At 42.5% G+C, this 14,362-nt stretch overlaps 1 pseudogene; it reads right to left on the bottom strand.

Moving 5' to 3' along the window:
* Positions 1-6,582: 6,582 nt before the first annotated feature.
* On the bottom strand, positions 6,583-11,866 carry LOC146548373 (uncharacterized; annotated as a pseudogene).
* Between the last annotated feature and the right edge of the window lie 2,496 nt (positions 11,867-14,362).

Genomic DNA, 14,362 nt, shown 5'->3' with positions numbered 1-14,362 from the left:
CAGTCTCTTTGAGAGAGCTTTGCAGATTATTTTAAGGTCTACATTTATAAGGGATATTGGACGATAGCTTGAGGGATATACAGGGTCTTTGCCTGGTTTTAGCAGGAGATTAATGTTTGCAGAATTCATATTTGATGGAAGTCTGCCCTTTTCTTTAATTTCCAACAACGTTCTGTAGAAAACTGGTGCTAGAATCGACCAGAATTCTTTGTAGAATTCTGCAGGAAAGCCATCTGGACCTGGAGCCTTATTATTGGGCATACTTATCAGGGCTTCCTGGAGTTCACCTGGTGTCAGTGGTGAATCCAGTGCCATTGCTTGAGTGTCCAATAATTTTGGAAGAGTTATGTTGTCCAAAAACTGATCAATTTCTTTTTTAGATGGGTTTATTTGTGGTGAATACAACGTTTTATAGAAATCCCTGAAAATGTTGTTTATTTGTATCGGTTCATATAATGTGTTCCCAGATGAATCTTGAACAGCACATATAGTTGTTTTTTCTTTATTTATTTTTAGCTGGTTTGCTAGAAATTGACCGGATTTATTACCATGTTCATAATTTTGTAGGCGTAGTCTTTGTACTAAGAATTTTGTTTTTTTATCAATTATCTCATTTAATTCTAGTTTTGTTTTGCGTATTTTGTTCAATGTTTCCTGATCTTGGTGTGACGCGTAGGCTTCTTCTAGTGATTTGATGTTTTTTTCTAATTCCTGAATATTTTTGTTTTCTTTTTTCTTTTTATGTGATGAGAAAGAAATTATTTTACCTCTCATCACAGCTTTCCCTGCTTCCCATAGAACAGAAGCTGATGTTTCGGGAGTGTCATTATAGTCCAAATATGAAGTCCACTCTTTTTTAAAATATTTAATAATAATAATAAGTAAAAATTATCTTCAATGGCACTGCACAGAAATCTCCTTAATTGGGGCAATCATGTCCTGCTTCAAGTAATCTGAGGGGAAAGAGACCTGAGACTAAACAGGAGAAAACTCACTTTAATGGTCATTTCTACTTTTTTTTCCATAGTTTTTTTTATTAGTGCTGTCAGCGTTAATCTCGTTAAAATGACATTAACGCCATAACCGCATTAACGCGACAAATCTCCATTAGCGAGTTAACACTAACAGTTTTCAGGCCCCTCTTCTGTGGAACCAGCTTCCAGTTTAGATTCAGGAGACAGACACTATCTCTACTTGGATTATGTATTTGGATTAAGTTCTGCTGAATGATATAACTGTTATTTCCATGTATCCCTTAAAAATTATTATACATGACTTTCCATGGTGTGTTCCACAGCTTGTGGGAGTCTGTAATCTTGTATCTTTCAGGTTAAAACTGATTAAAATTGGACAGAAGTTGGAAAGAAGATGCAAACCGCAGCCTCCAGTGTGAAAGTCCCTCACTGTAGACCAGAACCGTATAACCTTGGGAAAGAAACAAGGTCATGCAATGGCAGACACTGAATAAATACAAGGAAAATCATCAAATCATAGCAGGACGTTTTTAGTCACTGAGCCAAAACAGTTCATGCTCTGCAGCAGATGGTGATTTAGAAGACGTGAAAATCCAAAAGCTGCATAAGTGATATAAGTGGAGCTCTGTGGGCCCTGTTGGTGTTGGTGTTTAGCACATCTTCTGAGTCAAAGACAAAGATTCACCCGCTGCCCTCTGGAGGTCTGCAGCTCTGCTCTGCCAAGTTCAAACTGTCTGGAAAGTCTCTCTGCTAAAGAAAAAACAATGTACCAAATGTAGACTTTAAAATTTAATCCCTATTTTAATTTAATATAAGCAGCAGCTGTGAGGAAAATTCAATATGAATGAAGAGTATGACCAAAAGGCGCCGAGTAAAACGCAGCGGTCTGGGGTAAAGATTCAGGTTTGCCTGTACTTCTGTCTACATTTGAAGCAGCAAGCTCTGTTACATCTCTGCGTCTCTCAAGATAAATGATGAATATGGATTTTTGTTGTCATACAAAGAAAACATCAAAATCTAATTCTTTACAAACAATTTTAGAAAGAATCACAACAATGACTAGATTCATGTATTCATCCATCTTTATTAAATCTGTCAAATCAGGCACAGATGGGTCTCCTATCTGTGTAGGCTGGGCTGGTCAATCACCTCATTCAATTTTAAAGTATGTGTTACAAGTAATTAAACACTACTTCACTCCAAGAAAAAAATACATAATTAGAGTAAATGATTCACCTAAGTGCAGGATTATGCAACAATAGTTTGCCAAAGAGTCATCATCAAATCCCCGGAAAGTTTCAGCAAGCAGTCGGTGGTTTACGACACCAAATCTCTGCCATCTATAATCCAGTTCTGAGATTCTTCCCAGACGCCTTAACGCCCACTCACATCCTGGGACATCTGACCTCAGGAATTCGCATGATAGGGTGGTGCCAGGTTTCACAATGAGCTCACCTGAAACCCTGGCTGATTGTGACCCACACCCGCTTTCACAGCTTGGCTCGTGTGATTAGGTAGAGGATGGATCATTAGGGGGTCCATGGCCCTCTCAGTGGGTTACTCCCACAGGGCTTAAATCTGGAACTCTCCACCATTTGACCCTCCAGTGTGTCTGGTGCAGTGTTAAGATAAGATAAGATAAGATAAGATAACCTTTATTAGTCCCACACGTGGGAAATTTGTTTTGTTGGGTAAGTTACTTTAAATTAGTAACTTAGTTACATTACTAGCTACTTCTATCAAAAGTAACTCAGTTACTTCAAGTTACTCGTTACTTTCAGAGTAACTAGTTACTAGGGAAAATAACTTTGGTTTTACTCAGAATTCTCTTGTTAATGTGTTGCTTCTGTAACTGGATACCCAGCCAGATTGTCAGTCTTCTAGCTTGCTTACTTGCCACAAGTGCACTGTGCCACCTACCAATAGAAAGGAAAAGATAATGTGCACATTTCCACGAGAGAAATCCCACGCCTGATTCTATCCTAGCCTGCTTTTTACATCCAACACAAAAACTGCAGTCGTGGTGCTTTGATTGTACTCAGAACTCGGAAATTCTGCCTTCTGAATAGGAAGATGTAGGTAACACCAGACTGCAGATGAGCTGCATACAGGGCTGGACTGGGACAGAAAATCGTCCCGGGCATTTTGACTAGAGACCGGCCACCATTATAGGAAAAATCATAAAGCCTTTGAATGAAAACAAACACTGTTGTGACAGTGATGTTCACTGTTCTGATGGTATATATGCATCAATCTATCAATCGTTTGTTGTAAGATTCAGATAATTATTTTTTAAAAGCGAGACATTTTAAACGAGAATAAGAAAGAAAAGTATTTCTTTGTGCCCCCCTCTCCCTGTTAATGCCTACCTGGCCCCCTGGCAACACTTTGCTAGACCCGCCCCTGCACAGTTACCAGCTGTCAGCTGCTTAGAAAAGGATCCTGGTGTTATTTGTCTCTCAGAAACAGCTCATAACTTCCCTTCAACTCATCCATGTCACCTAAAAGGTAAACCTGTTTCTCCATCACAGCTCTGATGATTCAGTAAGGACATCTCCTGGTTTCATCTTCATGTTTCCCTCTCACCACATATCCAAACCGACATCATGACCAGCAGCTTCACAGCTGTGGCTCCAGCAAACATCAGCTGATACTAGAAATTAATATTAAATAAATTCTAACAACAGCTGATCAAGCTTAAACGTGCTGCTGTTGTTTAGCGCGACATCCATTGGTTTCCTGTTTCTGGCGCAAAGTGAGCGATAAACAAACAAGAGAGACGATCAGCTGATCATTGATCAGTTTCATGATTGAAGTAGAAACAGGAGAGGGAGGGGAGAGAATGAAAGAAGAAGAGGCAGCTGTGCAGCAAAGACACAGAATAACTCCAGCTTTGTGTCTTTTCCATTGTAGCTGAATTATGGGACAAACTGTTCCTTTTCACCTCAATAAGAAACGCGTAATATTTTCTCTGAATACCAGATGATTCTGTTTTTTACGGGATGGTTGGGCAACTCTACTAACTAACCTTATGAACAAAATAAAGTTCAACATCACTAACATCATAGCACCACCCAGCTGTATAGAAACTCTGTCATGCTAGCTAGTATGCAGTACGGAAAAAGTCAGCATAACGAAAATAAACTCCACCTAAACTTATATCTGACCCAGAGAGACTGCAGGTCATAACTTCTTACCTGAAGTTCAGTTCACACTCGGACCGGCGGCTGCTTCGGGTCTCTCCTCCTGCCTCCCTTTTCCTTCATCCACCTGCTGGCCTCCACCACTTGCTAATGTTATTGAATCTGTGGAAGCTCCGCGATAGCCACCACACGAAGTAACGAGTAACGAGTCTATCTAAATCCCAGTAACGACTAACGCGTTCCTGGTTTTGGCATAATAACTAGTTACCGTGCTCGTTACCACAATAATAACGTAGTTACTGTAACGCGTTACTTAATAATGCGTTAGTCCCAACACTGGTCTTGTGATACAACATATATCCTCTTTACTGCACGAGGTGTGACCATTGGTATCCTTGCATCTGTCCATTGCCAACCATTTCATCTTGTCCACATCTGAACAACTCTTCCAAGTTTGTGTGTTTTTCCTTCTGAACACACACACAGCTTCCCGCACCATTGTTTTAACACCCTTACACTCATCACCACACTGTGTGTATGTGCTAATAGAGAACTCATGTCCTTGATTCTGAAGTACAGCTCCACTAACTCATTTATGTGAGGCATTTTGCAGAGGGCTTTAATCTCCACATTTTTGACTTTATTCTCAAAATGGTCAACAACTTTTTGTGTTAATGTGGCCATAGTAATCATCATACTTTTGTGTTATGTTGTGTTGTTTCATTACAAATGAATATGAAGAGTAAAAAGGAACAGAGAGTGTGAATCTGGTCGCACAACAAGGGGTTTTTTTTTCTGTGTACTTGCGTGAGCAGAAATTGAAACCAACACGGTCTCTTTTCCATTCATCAGGTTTTACGGGTGCTGATTCTAACTAGTGCCTGGAAAAAAAGCTTTTAGATATGTTGAATGTTCTGGAACAATGCAGTGTAGAAGGACCTGAAACTGTCACAGCTGATTATTCTCTATGAATAACTTAGAAAAGAGGCCTTTCAGACAGTTTTTATCCTTCTAAATTATTTGAATTATTCTCATTTTATCTACCTTATATGCATTGACTGGATTTTTGAATAACTGCCATTGTGACAAAGATTAATGGGAAGACAGGACTATTTATATTATAGTCCTTTTTATACTATAGTATAATATGCAGAGGGCTGATTAGGAAATGACAAAGAGGAAAGGAACAAGACTCACACACTGTGTTTTGCAGCATCTCAGATCCAAGACACATAGAGTTCTTCAAGATCAGAATCAGAATCAGAAAGACTTTATTTATCCCCAAGGGGCAATTAAGATACAATAGAGCAGCATGATTTTGAGGATAAGGACAATACGAACAGGCAATAAGAGTGAGATAATAAATGCACAGAATATACACAGTTTTAAAATTACACAGTTTTAAAATTAAAGTGACTGAAAGGTGAATAAATAACTGTAAATGACTAAAAGTGAATAAAGTGTCGGTATAAAAAGAGTGTAGAATAGTTTATGTTTCTGGTGTGGATCGGCTGGAGTTAAAAAGCAGAGTGGCTTTGGGGACAAAGGTGGCGCTCCTCCTCTCAGTCCTGCAGGAAATGCAGTGGAGGCGTCGCCCAGAGGGGAGCCATTGAAATGTGGGGTGAAGAATGTGAGAGGGGTCGTTGATGATTTTGGCTGCCTGTCTAAAGCTACGTCCACACTAATGCATTTTTGTTTGAAAACGCATCGTTTTCTCTCCGTTTTGGCTTCCCGTCCACACTGAGACGGCGTTTTCCCCAAGGAAAAACGCAGCTCTCGAAAACGCACACATTTAAAGACGGTGAGTTTGCGTCGCAGTGTGGACAGTGAAAACTGAGATTTTTGAAAACGATGACACAATTTAGTCATGCGATCCAGTCATGTGACAAATTAAACAAAGATAGTGGAGGGCATTGTACAGCAGTTGTTGTGTTTGATAGCCCTGTTAAAGATGAATATCAGCCTGCACGTGCTCCAGAGAGCTTTTCTTCAAATTCTTTAATTCTCACTCGCGTTTGCAACTTTGTACTTTTGTGTTACTCGCAGCAACAACTCCACCTCATTGTTAGTCCATTTAAAAAAACTCGGTGCTTTTCCTCGACCTTTTGCCACAACCTTTAAACGAGCTGGAAAGAAAATAAGCTGCAGACAGAAATGAGGCAGGCCAAATCTTCTTGAGTTTCACACATGCGCAGGACTGGAATGTAAGCGTTTTCGGCCATTTCAGTGTGGACGCACAACTCTGTGAAAATGACTGAAGACGCTAGTGTGGACGTGGAGCGTTTTCAGGCAAAAACACTGTTTTCAAATCTATCCAGGCTAGTGTGGACATATCCTAAGGGCCTGTTGCTGAAAACCTGTGCCAGAGTTCTGACAGGCCAATGATTTTAGAGCACACTGATGCCGTGTGCTGCAGTCTGTTCCTGTATGAAGGCTGAGGGAGGGGAACCAGCAGGTGATGGAGGTCATGATGCTTTCCAGGAAGGCATAGGAAAAGTCATCATGATGGGTGTGCTGACTCCAAAGGAGTTGAGTTTCCTAAGGAGGTATAGCTGTTGGTGGCACCTCCTGAGATTCTCCTCTGTGTTGGCAGAGATTTTCAGGAGGTTGTCAAAGATGGTTCCCAGGTATTTGTACTAGTGATGCGCGAATCATGAACGAATCGTTCAGTACTCGAGAATCACTTTACTGACTCATGAATCATGATTCACAAGCCCAACTGACTCACTGACTCATCCCTGTTGCTGTTAGCAGCAATGTATATAGCTTATAATTAAAATTGTGGAGAAAAACACAACATCCAGTATAGTAACAAAAACATTTCTGCTCTGAACTGGAAGAAAAAACCCTGAGTAGAAGCTCACATCAAGACAATAGCTCCTCGGTTCACAGTAGCATCGCTCTGCTAACATGCTAACAGCACATTTGAGCTACTCACCCCCTCCCTCCTGGCTCACAGCTTCTTCTTCTTCTTGGTTGGCAACCAATGTTAAGGCGCATTACCGCCCCTGGCTCACAGCTCAGTGGACATTTAGATGAGAAAATATATATATTTAACACATTTAAGGAAAATACTAATAAAATAAAAATAAACAAAAATGTTTATTAAGACATTTTGATAGGAAATTGCTTAATTTTAGAATTTTTTTGCTCTTTTTTGCTCTATAAAATAGTTGTTTTCTTTTAGAATCACTCGTCTTAGCAGTAGGATTTACATGAAAAGAGAAACAAATTAAGTTTGAGTGAAAATGTACATTTTTTGCACTCTCTGGTCGACTGACTCAGTGACTCAAATGACTCAAAAAATCCAATTCACTTTGGTGAGTGACTCATTAAAACTCGATTCAGTGAAAAGAATCAAATTTACCATCACTAATTTGTATTCCTCAGCTACCTCCTCTGGCTTCCCGTGGATGGTGGTGGTGACTGAAGCAGCCAGATCCCTCTGCCTACTGGAGAAGGTCACCACCATCTCTTTGGTTTTGCTCACCTTCAGTTCAAGTTTGGAGCTGTCACACCACTCTACAAACTCCTGCAGAGTGGGCCCGTGGTGCTGTGAGGGCCTGACAGCAGTGACAGGAGAACTGAGTCGTCAGCATATTTCACCAGGTGACAGTTGGGCTGTGTGGATCTGCAGTCATTAGTGTAGAGGATGAAGAGCAGGGGGGAGAGCACACAGCCCTGGGGGGAGCCAGTGGAGGTGAAACGGAGAGAAGAAAGAGAGCTGTTTACCCGAACTTTCGAGTCCTGTTGGTCAAAAAGTCCAATATCCACAGGATTAGCTGATCATCCAGGTGAAATTTTCCAGGAGGAAAGTTTAGTGGCCAGGATACGAGGCTGCAGAGTGATGCACGCTGATGAGAAATCAGCAAACAGAAGTCTGGCAGAGGAGTCAGGGAGCTCCAGATGTTTGTGGATGCAGTCCAAGATGAAGAGTTTTGCATTATCGACACGTCTGCGTGCACGGTAAGCAAACTGGAGTGGGTCCATCAGGGGGTCAGTTGTTCTTACCATGTGCTGTTTTATGATCTTCTCCATGGCCTTCATCACCAGGGAGGTGAGGGCCACAGGACGAAGATCATTCAGAGACTTTGGGTTGTTTCTTTTGGGGATGAGGATGACTGTGGAGTGTTTCCACAGCTGGGGGATGGTGTGACTGTCAATTAAGTGTTGAAATAGAGTCCAGAACACACTTCCTAGTTGCCCTGCACAGTGCCTCACAACTCGACTGCTGATGTTGTCAGGGCCGGGTGAGCTCCTCTCCCTGGTCCTCCTGAGGGCTCTCACCACCTCCTCAGTCCTGAAGGTGAGTGCAGAGCTGCCAGGTTTGAGTGAGGATCTGGACGCCTCAAGCTGGATGATGTTGTCTGTCTCAAACCTGGTGTAGAAAGTGTTGAGGTCGTCAGGGAGGCAGGAGGGGTTGCTGCCCTCCACCCGGATGGTTCTGGGGGTGGTGACCGCAGTATCCACAGAGGCCATGGTTTTGAGGCCCTGTCAGGCTGAGTGGAGGTCCCCTGTGGTGAATCTAAAGGCTTGATTATTAAAAAAAAGAGAGAAAAATCTTCAGCATAATATTTCCCAAGTATCACATCATGTACTGAATTCAAATGAACTAATCAGCAAGTTTCTGTTATCATATCCTAAATTTGACACGTTGTTCGCTTTCATTTTCACAATATGATATGATTTAAAATCCTTATTTATATATGGCAGCCGCAGACTTTGAGAAGCAGAGGTTACATTAATTAAACGTCATCACAGCACACATTTTCTGACTACAACAGGATGTGTGCTCTGTGCTATTACAATACATACATTCATCATCTGCTGTATCAAGGGTACCTTGCTGTACCTGCTTTTTGCCTTCAGACAGGGCTCAGCTCCTAATCAGAATGTCATGCAGTAATTCATATTAATGGACTATGCTGTTACCAAATGTAATCAACCCTTTTCACATTTGCAAACCTCATTTCAATTGGTTAAACATTACGATGTTACCTTCAAAAGCAACCTAATTAATCAGAAGATCTATTGTATTTATAAAAAATAATTTAGAGTGAATAATCAGAGATTTCAATCTAATCCACCCACTTTAGCGTGGAGCCTTTCACAACTAAGGCAAAGGCTCAATCATGAGAATAGAATAGAATAGAATAGAATTCAACTTTATTGTCATTGCACATGCACAGGTACAGGGCAACGAAATGCAGTTTGCATCCATCCAGAAGTGCTTTAGTGATATAGGTATATTACAATATATATTAGCAATAGTATAGATATGTAAGTATATTACAGAAATGGGTCTATTATGGTATGTTATAATGTACACGGTATGAAGTATGTTGTGAATATTCTATAACTATAAGTATGTACAGGCTGTAGTGAGTACAAGCTATGTACAGGATATGAACAGGATATAAATATGAAAAACTATACAGAATATGAAATAAATAACTTTACAGAATCTGGGATATACAGCTATACAGAAATGGGAACTATGCAAGTTGTAAACAGTTGTAGGATTAAAGATTATCGAATGTACAGAATGATTATTTACACAGAGCTATACAGTAGTGCAGTTAAGATAAGTGAGGGTGTAGATAGTTTCTACAGAGGCTATATAAAGTGCTAGTGGTTGTGAGTGGTGGTTCAGTCCATGTTATTATTGCGTGTTTGAGGGTACAGTTGTCCATTGTGGGTGTGTGTATGTTCAGTCCATGAGTTTAACGTGGGTCAGATGTCAGGAGGCAGAGTTCAGGAGTCTGACAGCTGTGGGGAAGAAGCTGTTCCGGTACCTGGTGGTCTTAGTCCGGAGGCTCCTGTGGCGCCTCCCAGAGGGCAGGAGGGTGAAGAGTCCATGTGATGGGTGACTGGGGTCTTTGATGATTTTCCCAGCCCTTTTCAGACACCGCTTCCTGTAGATGTCTTTTATGGCAGGAAGTGGTGCTCCGGCGATGCGCTGGGCAGTTTTCACGACCCTCTGCAACGCCTTCCGGTCCGAGGCAGAGCAGTTCCCGTACCAGACTGTTATACAGTTGGTCAGGATGCTCTCGATGGTGCAACGATAGAAGTTCACCAGGATGTCTGAGGACAGGTGGTTCTTCCTCAGAGTCCTCAAGAAGAAGAGGCGCTGGTGAGCCTTCTTGACCAGCTTGGAGCAGTTGGTCGTCCAGGTGAGATCCTCGGAGATGTGGACTCCCAGGAACTTGAAGCTGCTCACACGCTCCACAGCCGTCCCCTTAATGTGGATGGGTGGATGTGGGTCAGCATTCCTCCTGTAGTCCACGATGAGCTCCTTGGTCTTCTCAGTGTTAAGCAGCAGGTTGTTTGTGTCGCACCACTCAGCCAGACGATCCACCTCCTCCCTGTAGGCGGCCTCATCGTTGTCACTGATGAGGCCAATCACCGTGGTGTCATCTGCAAACTTAATGATGGTGTTGGAACCATCAGCAGGTCTGCAGTCGTGGGTGAAGAGGGAGTAGAGGAAAGGGCTCATCACATAGCCTTGTGGTACACCGGTGTTCATTGTGATGGTAGATGAGCAGTGGTTATCCAGCCGGACACGTTGGGGGCGGTTGGTCAGGAAGTCCAGTAACCATTTGCAGATGAGGGAACTGATTATGGAAGCTAAACGCACATTTGTGGTAAAGCAGATAAGATGAGAAAGATGCACAACATTATTTAAGTCTCTTAATCACATAGAGGCAGTCCACCAAATCATAGCATTATTCAGGACAGACACTGGGACATCATGCTGGACATAAAACCTGTTTTCATTCTATCCTGTACTTTTGCCAATAGAAAAGTTAGGAAAATATAACATTTGAAGATCAATTCAGAAAGTAATACTAAAATATGCTAGTATTAATACTATTAATAGTCCTATTACTGTAATATTTGGAGAGTCTCCTAATGTGAGTGTAGCAGCAGCCATTGCAGCCGAGTATACTGCTCTCCAGGCATCTGGTTAGAGAGACCATACCATTGTAACGGGCTGGCGCCGGCGACTACCTGATCCGCACATGTACAGTATGTATGTTGTTCTGTCTAACTGACTAACCTCTACACCATATGGGCCTCCTAGCCAGTCCTTCCTCGCCAGACCACCGTTACAACATGCAAAATGGGAAGTCCAAAAATAGATGGAAATTCATGACACTGTCATGAACCGAAGTTCAGTACGCAAGCTGGACCCAGAAGCAGAGACAACACGCAGGAGTACAAAAAATAAACTTTATTTCAACTAAAGGTGTCCTGGAAGGGTCAAAGGAAAACACGCTAGAAACTAGAAAAACCAAGGGACTGGGGGATGAGTTACGCAGGAACGCAGTAATCGGGACTGTGGGAGGCTGCAACAGAAAGAGGAAGAGAGTTACTGGGGAGCGGGGAAATAGCAGCATACGTGGGGGAGAGTATGAGTCTTACAGTCAAAGCGGGGCCGTGGGAGCCGGAGGGAGGGGTGAGGGTCCGCGGGGGAGCTCCAGGAAAGTAGAGGTGATTGGTACCGGAGGCGATCCAAACTCCAGACGGGCAGGTGGCTCAAAAACACGCCGAGCTGTTACCTGAGCGCAAAAGAAAAGATTAGCGTTTGTTCAGGTAAATGAGGGTTTTCACAACCGCCTTCCCGTGGGTGTACGTTACCTCTGTGGGACAACTAACGGACTGGCGTGGAGCAGCTGGCTGGGCTGGATCAAATAGTCCACCTGATAATCGCCTGAGATGGGATGCAGGTGTGGAGTTAACAGCCATACCCGTGGGCGTGGGCATCCCATCAGCTCCTCGGACACCGGGCCATGACAGACACCAGCTGAAATCTATCAGTAATTAAAACACAATCCTGCCACTTAGTGCAAATTAATATCAGCTGGTTCAGTCAAACTGATGGCCTGTAAAAAGGTCTCGTTACCAAGGGAACATCTCATGGTAAAACCAGGATCTCTCACGATCTTAACGGCCTTGCTGTTGCAAAACATCCTGATGGCACTGGTTACAGAAGAATTTCTAAACTACTGAAGGTTCCAGTGAGTACTATTGAGCCATAATCTGAAAGTGGACAGAACATCATTTCACTATATACAGTTGTTCCCCACAAGATTTCAGACAGTGAAGTGAAAAAAGTTATCAGAAGAGTTGTCCCAGAGCCAACTTGTGGAGAGCTGCAGAAAGACCTGGAATCAGCAGGTACAGTCGTTTCAAAGAAAACAATAAGTAATGCTGTCCATCAATGTTCTGTATCCACGCTCACCACGCACAACTTCATTGCTGAAGAAAAAGCATGTTGAGGCTTGCTTGCAGCTTGGCCGAACAAGATTTAGACAAGTTGGTGAAATATTGGGAGAATTTGGTGTGGTCAGATGAGACGTAAACTGAACTCTTTGGATGCCATAACACGCACCATGCTTGGAGGTCAAAAGGCATCACCCTGAAAACACCATACCAACAGTGAAGTTTGGCCGTGGGAACATTGTGGTGTGGGGCTGTTTTACACCGTATGGTTCTGACATGCTTCATATAATTGAAGATAAAGCACTAAGACATTCTTGATAAAGAAAGGGCAATCGTGGCTCAAGGAGTTCACCTTGTAATCGGAAGGTTGCCGGTTCGAGCCCTGGCTTGGACAGTCTCGGTCGTTGTGTCCTTGGGCAAGACACTTCACCCGTTGCCTACTGGTGGTGGTCAGAGGGCCCGGTGGCGCCAGTGTCCGGCAGCCTCGCCTCTGTCAGTGCGCCCCAGGGTGGCTGTGACTACAATGTAGCTGCCATCACCAGTGTGTGGATGTGTGTGTGGATGAAGTATAAAGCGCTTTGGGGTCCTTAGGGACTAGAAAAGCGCTATACAAATACAGGCCATTTACCATTTAAAAGTCTTCTGCCATCTACCAGGATGATAAAGATGAAATGAAGGTGGACATGATCCTAAACACACAGTCGAGAAAACACTTAAGTAGTTTCAGAGAAAGATAATAAAGCTGCTAGAATGGTCACCTGACCCAGAGCGCCGAGTTCATAGAAGGCGCCCATGGAACCTTCAGGATTTGAAGACTGTGTGGAAAAATGGGCCAAAATCAATCTGAGCAATGCATGTGACTAGTTTCTCCATAAAGGAGGTGTCTTAAAGCTCTCATCACCAACAAAGGATTGGATGGGTTGGGAGGGATTGCTTGTTTCTAACATCTGGTAAGAATTTCATGTTAACGGCACCTTCAGAAATGTATTTGGTGGAAATTTGGTGATGTGTTCAATACTTATTTTATCTGCTGCACCTTTATTCTTCGTCACAGCTTGAACTCTCTGAGGTAACCTTTTATATTAATTATTTAAGTAGTCTTCATGAATTATTCTTGGGCTTCTTGGAGGACATTCCAATGTTCTGTTTTGGATCTTCTGTTTTGGACCTTCCCTTATATTCTCACTACTTCAGTTGTTGAGGTGTGGGCTTGGGGGAGGTATACAAGTATGCTTTCACTGCATTTGCACAATGTTTGGGATTATTGTCATGCTGAAGAATGAAGCTGTTGCCAATCAGATGCTTTCCAGACAGCAGGTATTACATGGTGAATGAAAATCTGATGGTACTTTTCTATGTTCATAATTTTCCTCAACACCACCAGCTGCAGCTGCAATCATGACAGAGCCTCCACTGTGTTTTACAAATGGCTGCGGACACTCACTGTACCCTTCCCCTGACCTCCTAGCCTCATCATACTGTCTGGTGAAGCAATATATTTAAGCCAAAAAGAAATCTTTGCTGTCTGAGTTTGTGGTGTAGCGAGGAACACTTTGAAATTCTAGAATTATACAAGTGGAGTAAAGAGAAAAGCTGTGACAATATAAGGATTTTTACATTTACAGAAAACACTACCATTACTCTGAAGCTGCTTAAATGGTCAATTATTTAGATTACATACTTTTCGTGTTTAAGGTTTGTTTATCCGTTTGGTTCGTATACCCACAGTGGAAACTGTGAACTGACATAATGGTCCTCAGTTGCACATCTCTGAAATTTTAATCTCCTCCTTGCAATCTTCAATTTGTTTATTAGCACTCTTGCCTCTCAGCAACAAGGAATTTGACTCCAATATCTACCCCGGGTCTTTCTGAGTTTGCAGTGGTTCTCTCCAGGTGCACCCACTTCCTCCCACAAAGACATGCAGTAAGTAGGATAAGGTTTATTTCTCAATTGCCAATAAATGTGAATGGTTGTCTGTCTCTCTGTGTTAGCCCTGCAACAGTCTGGTAACCTGCC

Source organism: Mchenga conophoros, linkage group LG23 (genome assembly GCF_057382185.1).
Source record: "Mchenga conophoros isolate Kocher_MC1m ecotype Shallow Benthic linkage group LG23, M_conophoros_male_GT1.1, whole genome shotgun sequence".
Taxonomy (NCBI): Eukaryota; Metazoa; Chordata; class Actinopteri; order Cichliformes; family Cichlidae; genus Mchenga; species Mchenga conophoros.
Note: the sequence above shows the minus strand (reverse complement) of the source record. Positions and strands in the feature narration are given on the sequence as shown.